General features: G+C 41.2%; 1 long non-coding RNA gene across 1 annotated transcript; it reads right to left on the minus strand.

Moving 5' to 3' along the window:
• Positions 1–1,451: 1,451 nt before the first annotated feature.
• LOC138674274 (uncharacterized) lies at positions 1,452–2,760 on the minus strand. The gene is made up of 2 exons (XR_011320567.1): positions 2,722–2,760; positions 1,452–1,568 (listed from the first exon to the last, which is right to left on the minus strand). It is a non-coding gene; the product is annotated as an uncharacterized lncRNA (long non-coding RNA).
• Positions 2,761–8,345: the final 5,585 nt, after the last annotated feature.

Consider the following 8,345-nt stretch of genomic DNA (forward strand, 5'->3'; position numbering starts at 1 on the left):
CGATACTTGGTGTCCCATTGACTTATGTTGGTATCGGATATCGGTATCGGCGATATCCGATATTTTTCGGGTATCGGCCGATACCGATACTTTCAAGTATCGGACGGTATCGCTCAACACTAGTGATGATTGTTTATGGCAGAACAAAAATCATTGTTCTCAGCAGTTCGCCCGGTGCAAACTGCAGATGTTTTGCTGATAACATGATATGTGTGGGGACAACTTCAATATTGTCAATCGCGCTCTTTTAACGCTCTGAAATTAGCCCATGTAAATGCAACCTAAATTATTGAGTGTGATGGTAGAATATGTTAGCATTTAGTGGCATGAGCAAGAAGTTCAGAGATCTTTGATGTTAGTGATACCACTGAAGCGGCATACAGGAAAAACATAGCTCACAGCAAAGCCATGTGCGCAGTGACTCATGACTTAGTTTTGTAGAGTGAACAGGGGTTAAAATTAATATGGGTGGAAGCCCACGCTCTGTGGGGTCAAAAGTTTAGAGGGGTTGGTCAGAAGGGAGAGTGCTCACAATAGAGCATGGTATATCTATCTGAGAAGGGGTGGGGGCAATCAATCGGCACGAGGCAATAAGACTAAAGGTCCCGCCCTCCTGTTCTTTAACCCCTTCATGACCGTGGGATTTTTCATTTTTCCGTGTTCGTTTTTCACTCCCCTCCTTCCCAGAGCCATAACTTTTTTATTTTTCCGTCAATTTGGACATGTGAGGGCTTATTTTTTGCGGGACGAGTTGTACTTTTGAACGACATCATTGGTTTTAGCACGTCATGTACTGGAAAACGGGAAAAAAATTCCAAGTGCGGTGAAATTGCAAAAAAAGTGCAGTCCCACACTTGTTTTTTGTTTGGCTTTTTTGCTAGGTTCACTAAATGCTAAAACTGACTTGACATTATGATTCTCCAGGTCAGTACGAGTTCGTACACACCTAACATGACTAGGTTATTTTTTATCTAAGTGGTGAAAAAAAATTCCAAAATTTGCTAAAAAAAGCGATCAGGTTAATGCTTTTTTTTTTAATTGATAGATCGGGCGATTCTGAGAGCGGCGATACCAAATATGTGTAGATTTGATTTTTTTTTTAATTGATTTATTTTGATTGGGGCGAAAGGGGGGTGATTTAAACTTTTATATTTCAAGGACCTCTATGGTTACAATGGAGACGCATCGCCGACCCCCGATCATATGACGGGGGTCGGCAATGACGTCATTTCCGGCCGCCCGGCCGGAAGCGGTGGTTAAATGCCGCTGTCTGCATTTGACAGCGGCATTTAACTAGTTAATAGGTGCGGGCAGATCGCGATTCTGCACGCGCCTATTACGGGCACATTCAAGGGAATGGAGCACACTCAGCAAATCAGGTGGTGCAGGCTGTACTTGGGAAGAACCCAATACCAGTCAAATAAACGATAAAACAGCCGCACTCTCTTGGGTTATAGCTTGCAAAGTGGTGTATTTATTCACATGTGTTTGACATTCAAATATATGTACACATACAGCAGGATAAGAAAAAAAGTGACGTTTCGACCCAATTCCGGGTCTTTCTCAAACTGCAAGTAAACATAAAATACAATTAGTGTTTATGTACATAGAGCACAATGTGTGAAATTAATATTTACAACTATATATACAACTGTAATCACTAATAAAAATTCCATGAGTCCCCTTAAGGTGAAGGATCTTTTTGAAGGTACAATAGATGCACTGCAAGTCCTTTCCCTGGTTTGCCAGTGGATATACACAGTATATGGATGGTTTTGTACCGCGAGATTTAGGACCAGAGACACAATAGTGGAGAGAATATGTGTGGTCAAAATGAATAATCTAGGTTGCCCAGTGGTGAACTAAATGCATAATGGTATATAGTGGATGAAGTGGATGAAAACCTAGTGCACTGACCTGAGTAGCTGATACTGTTTGAAAGTTTGAAATTAGGTCCCAAAAAGGGCTGCGGGTAGAAAAGGGGGATAAGAGGGGGAATCCTTAGTAAGGAGAAATGAGGTCTGTGTGGTATGGAAGGAAATGTAGATTGTGGGCAAGTTACCAACCTCCTCTAAGTGTGGCGCTGGGCTATCCTGCTTCCTGGAAGTGTGTGGGCTAATGTGAGCATTGTAGCTCCATTTATAATGCCTGCTGGCCATAAAGTGAGGTCATGTCAGGGCGAGCTGTGGAGCGCAGAGTGCGAGCTGCATGGATTGTGTCTAGGAGTCAGATGTGATGCAATGGCTGGGTTGCCTACATAATGCTGCTCATACTTATAAGAAAGGCCCAGAGTGTGTCGGGAGTCCACCTGGGTAAACTGCTAATGTGAAACACCATAGGAAATATATATTAGAAAAAATAAATAAAAAAATTAAAAAATTAAAAAGTAAAATAATAATAATAAACAATAAAAATGGAAAAATGGGAATAAATATACATAGACTGTGGGAAAAGAATGGAAATAAAATAATGGAGGGGAAAAAAAAAAAACTGAATAAGCCCCAGTGTAGTCCATATTGGAATAGAAATATAGATTTATGTCTATAAAGGGGTACCAAAGCTAATAATTTCGTAAACAAGAGAAGGGGAGTACTAAACTTATGGAGCGAAATAAAACAATAAGAAAAAATGATAAATGAAAAATAAGAGGAATTGAAAATAAAAAAATAAAAATAGAAAAAAAAAAAAAAAAAGAGAGAGATGGAACTTTCTATAACTTACCCAAGGCGGGTGTTAGGAATATTTAGTCAGGTCAGTGTGTCTGCAAGAATAAGTGAAAGGTTAGAACCAAAGCAATAGCTCTAGGATATTTTGACCACATACGTCAACTACTAAATGCATAAATACATTTTCTACATGTAGATTTCCACATAAAAGAACAGTTCAATTTTTAAAATCACAAATCACATGACAGAGTATAACAGACACGGCAGTTCAACCCTGTGTATTAAGTTAATAAATCTAACTCCCTGTTGAGTCCCTTTGGCGTGAGGGTTTGCAATGTGTGTATCCAATAGGATTCCCTTTCTTTAAGTAATCTGTTCTGGTTGCCGCCTCTCCTTGGTCTCTCAACCTGTTCCACAACCTGGAATCTCAGTTGTGAAACTAAATGATTAGCTGTTGCAAAGTGTTCTGGAATGGGTAGCCAAGTTTTTTTGCATCTGATTGTAGATTTATGGCTGGCTATGCGGTCGCGAACGTGTTTTGTTGTTTGGCCTATATAGATAAGGCCGCAAGGGCATTTAACCAGGTATAGCACAAAATTGGATTCGCACGTAAAGAAACCCTTTGTCTTATACCTCTTACCAGAGTGGGGGTGAATGACATCCTCCCCTCTGATGACGTTTGAACAACATGCACAACTAAGACATGGGTAACATAGTAACATAGTAACATAGTAAGGCTGAAAAAAGACATTTGTCCATCCAGTTCAGCCTATATTCCATCATAATAAATCCCCAGATCTACGTCCTTCTACAGAACCTAATTGTATGATACAATATTGTTCTGCTCCAGGAAGACATCCAGGCCTCTCTTGAACCCCTCGACTGAGTTCGCCATCACCACCTCCTCAGGCAAGCAATTCCAGATTCTCACTGCCCTAACAGTAAAGAATCCTCTTCTATGTTGGTGGAAAAACCTTCTCTTCTCCAGACGCAAAGAATGCCCCCTTGTGCCCGTCACCTTCCTTGGTATAAACAGATCCTCAGCGAGATATTTGTATTGTCCCCTTATATACTTATACATGGTTATTAGATCGCCCCTCAGTCGTCTTTTTTCTAGACTAAATAATCCTAATTTCGCTAATCTATCTGGGTATTGTAGTTCTCCCATCCCCTTTATTAATTTTGTTGCCCTCCTTTGTTCTCTCTCTAGTTCCATTATATCCTTCCTGAGCACCGGTGCCCAAAACTGGACACAGTACTCCATGTGCGGTCTAACTAGGGATTTGTACAGAGGCAGTATAATGCTCTCATCATGTGTATCCAGACCTCTTTTAATGCACCCCATGATCCTGTTTGCCTTGGCAGCTGCTGCCTGGCACTGGCTGCTCCAGGTAAGTTTATCATTAACTAGGATCCCCAAGTCCTTCTCCCTGTCAGATTTACCCAGTGGTTTCCCATTCAGTGTGTAATGGTGATATTGATTCCTTCTTCCCATGTGTATAACCTTACATTTATCATTGTTAAACCTCATCTGCCACCTTTCAGCCCAAGTTTCCAACTTATCCAGATCCATCTGTAGCAGAATACTATCTTCTCTTGTATTAACTGCTTTACATAGTTTTGTATCATCTGCAAATATCGATATTTTACTGTGTAAACCTTCTACCAGATCATTAATGAATATGTTGAAGAGAACAGGTCCCAATACTGACCCCTGCGGTACCCCACTGGTCACAGCGACCCAGTTAGAGACTATACCATTTATAACCACCCTCTGCTTTCTATCACTAAGCCAGTTACTAACCCATTTACACACATTTTCCCCCAGACCAAGCATTCTCATTTTGTGTACCAACCTCTTGTGCGGCACGGTATCAAACGCTTTGGAAAAATCGAGATATACCACGTCCAATGACTCACCGTGGTCCAGCCTATAGCTTACCTCTTCATAAAAACTGATTAGATTGGTTTGACAGGAGCGATTTCTCATAAACCCATGCTGATATGGAGTTAAACAGTTATTCTCATTGAGATAATCCAGAATAACATCCTTCAGAAACCCTTCAAATATTTTACCAACAATAGAGGTTAGACTTACTGGCCTATAATTTCCAGGTTCACTTTTAGAGCCCTTTTTGAATATTGGCACCACATTTGCTATGCGCCAATGCTGCGGAACAGACCCTGTCGCTATAGAGTCCCTAAAAATAAGAAATAATGGTTTATCTATTACATTACTTAGTTCTCTTAGTACTCGTGGGTGTATGCCATCCGGACCCGGAGATTTATCTATTTTAATCTTATTTAGCCGGTTTCGCACCTCTTCTTGGGTTAGATTGGTGACCCTTATTATAGGGTTTTTATTGTTTCTTGGGATTTCACCTAGCATTTCATTTTCCACCATGAATACCGTGGAGAAGAAGGTGTTTAATATGTTAGCTTTTTCCTCGTCATCTACAACCATTCTTTCCTCACTATTTTTTAAGGGGCCTACATTTTCAGTTTTTATTCTTTTACTATTGATATAGTTGAAGAACAGTTTGGGATTAGTTTTACTCTCCATAGCAATGTGCTTCTCTGTTTCCTTTTTGGCAGCTTTAATTAGTTTTTTAGATAAAGTATTTTTCTCCCTATAGTTTTTTAGAGCTTCAATGGTGCCATCCTGCTTTAGTAGTGCAAATGCTTTCTTTTTACTGTTAATTGCCTGTCTTACTTCTTTGTTTAGCCACATTGGGTTTTTCCTATTTCTAGTCCTTTTATTCCCACAAGGTATAAACCGCTTACATTGCCTATTTAGGATGTTCTTAAACATTTCCCATTTATTATCTGTATTCTTATTTCTGAGGATATTGTCCCAGTCTACCAGATTAAGGGCATCTCTAAGCTGGTCAAACTTTGCCTTCCTAAAGTTCAGTGTTTTTGTGACTCCCTGACAAGTCCCCCTAGTGAAAGACAGGTGAAACTGTACAATATTGTGGTCGCTATTTCCTAGATGCCCGACCACCTGCAGATTTGTTATTCTGTCAGGTCTATTAGATAGTATTAGGTCTAAAAGTGCCGCTCCTCTGGTTGGATTCTGCACCAATTGTGAAAGATAATTTTTCTTGGTTATTAGCAGAAACCTGTTGCCTTTATGGGTTTCACAGGTTTCTGTTTCCCAGTTAATATCCGGGTAGTTAAAGTCCCCCATAACCAGGACCTCATTATGGGTTGCAGCTTCATCTATCTGCTTTAGAAGTAGACTTTCCATGGTTTCTGTTATATTTGGGGGTTTGTAACAGACCCCAATGAGAATTTTGTTACCATTTTTCCCTCCATGAATTTTGACCCATATGGACTCGACATCCTCATTTCCTTCGCTAATATCCTCCCTTAAAGTGGACTTTAGACAAAACTTTACATAGAGACAAACCCCTCCTCCTCTCCGATTTTTACGATCCTTTCTAAACAGACTGTAACCCTGTAAATTAACTGCCCAGTCATAGCTTTCATCTAACCATGTCTCGGTTATTCCCACTATGTCAAAGTTACCTGTAGATATTTCTGCTTCTAGTTCTTCCATCTTGTTTGTCAGGCTTCTGGCATTTGCGAGCATGCAGTTTAGAGGATTTTGTTTTGTTCCAATCTCCTCGCTGTGGATTGTTTTAGAAATGTTCTTACCTCCCTTCTGAGTATGTTTTCCTGGATCTTCTTTGTTCAAGTCTAATGTTTTTCTTCCCGTCCCCTCTTCTTCTAGTTTAACGCCCTCCTGATGAGTGTAGCGAGTCTTCTGGCGAATGTGTGTTTCCCAGGTTTGTTGAGGTGTAGTCCGTCTCTGGCGAGAAGTCCATCGTACCAGTAATTCACACCGTGGTCCAGGAATCCGAATCCTTGTTGTCTGCACCATCGTCTTAGCCAGTTGTTTACATCAAGGATCCTGTTCCATCTCCTGGTGCCATGCCCGTCTACTGGAAGGATAGAAGAAAAAACTACCTGTGCATCCAGTTCCTTTACTTTCTTTCCCAACTCTTCAAAGTCTTTGCAGATTGTCGGTAGGTCCTTCCTTGCCGTGTCATTGGTGCCAACATGTATCAGAAGAAATTAGTGGACGTCCTTGGAGCTGAAGAGCTTTGGTATCCTATCGGTCACATCCTTGATCATCGCACCTGGAAGGCAGCATACTTCTCTTGCAGTTATGTCCGGTCTGCAGATGGCTGCTTCTGTGCCTCTCAGTAGTGAGTCTCCCACCACCACCACTCTTCGTTGCTTCTTGGCTGTACTTTTTGCTGTCACTTGTTGCTGTGTGCCCTTTTCTTTTTTGCTTGCTGATATTGCTTCATCCTTAGGTGTGCCATCTTCATCCTCTACAAAGATTTGATATCGGTTCTTCAGTTGTGTGGTTGGTGATTTCTCCATGGTCTTCTTGCTTCTTTTGGTCACATGCTTCCACTCATCTGCTTTTGGAGGTTCTCTGACACTTTTTTCACCTTCTGTGACCAGTAGAGATGCTTCTGTTCTGTCTAGAAAGTCTTCATTCTCTTTGATGAGTTTCAAAGTTGCTATTCTTTCTTCCAGACCCCGCACCTTTTCTTCTAAAAGGGTCACTAGTCTACACTTCTGACAGGTGAAATTTGATTCTCCTTCTACTCAGCCAAGCTCTCTTGCAATATTGTCCTACAGGCAAAAATTTGGTGATGCTTTCCAAGCAGCTGGTCCCGGCTGTACCCAACGATCTTCTAGCTTAGGGAGACTCTTCGCTTTTCCCAGAAGGCACCTGGAATATGCAAATTAGCCTCCTCAAGCTTGAATCCCTGGTTTGGTGATGCTTTCCAAGCAGCTGGTCCCGGCTGTACCCAACGATCTTCTAGCTTAGGGAGACTCTTCACTTTTCCCAGAAGGCACCTGGAATATGCAAATTAGGGTAAGTCCCCACCCGTTTTGAGCCAATGAAACTCTGTTTGGGTTGTTTTATCAGGCTACCTATGTCTGCCCTCACCCATTGGTCCCTAAGGTTTGGTGGTTTTCTTTTGCACATGAGTGCTGGATTTTTGAAAGCTTCGATGTCAGGGTATGACCTATGGAGAAGTGGCCAGTGTTTATTAATGATGTTGTAGAGTTTAGGCATTATCGGGTGGTGGGTATGTATAAAAGGAATGCGTTCGGGTTTAACTAATGTGGTACGGGAGGGTGTATTTTCAAGGGCTCTCAGTTTCTCGGTGGTCAAGAGTTGTTCAGGATACTTCCTATCTCTAAATTTGTCGGACATCTCATTAAGGCGAGTTTCAAGTAAACTCTTATCCGATACAATTCTTTTAACCCTTTGAAATTGGGAACGAGGCAGACTATTTTTCGTAGATTTTGGATGACAGCTGGTGTATAATAAAAGGTTATTAGAATCCATAGGTTTAGTGAAAATATCCGTCTCTAGTTTACCTGTGTCGTTCTTTATGACCATTGTGTCCAGAAATGAGATTCTAGTCAAGTCCTAAGTCAGGGTGAACTGGAGTTCAGGTCTCATCGAGTTGATAAAGTCATGGAAAGAAGACAGGCTTTCAGGGGTGCCTTCCCATAGACAAAAAATATCGTCTATGAATCTGATCCAGCTCTTATCATGAGTTCTGAAAAGTTCACTAGTGTAAATGTAGGTGCATTCAAATGCATCCATATATGAATTTGCGTAAGCGGGCGCCACGTTCGCGC

This window comes from Ranitomeya imitator, chromosome 4 (assembly GCF_032444005.1).
Source record: "Ranitomeya imitator isolate aRanImi1 chromosome 4, aRanImi1.pri, whole genome shotgun sequence".
Lineage (NCBI taxonomy): Eukaryota > Metazoa > Chordata > Amphibia > Anura > Dendrobatidae > Ranitomeya > Ranitomeya imitator.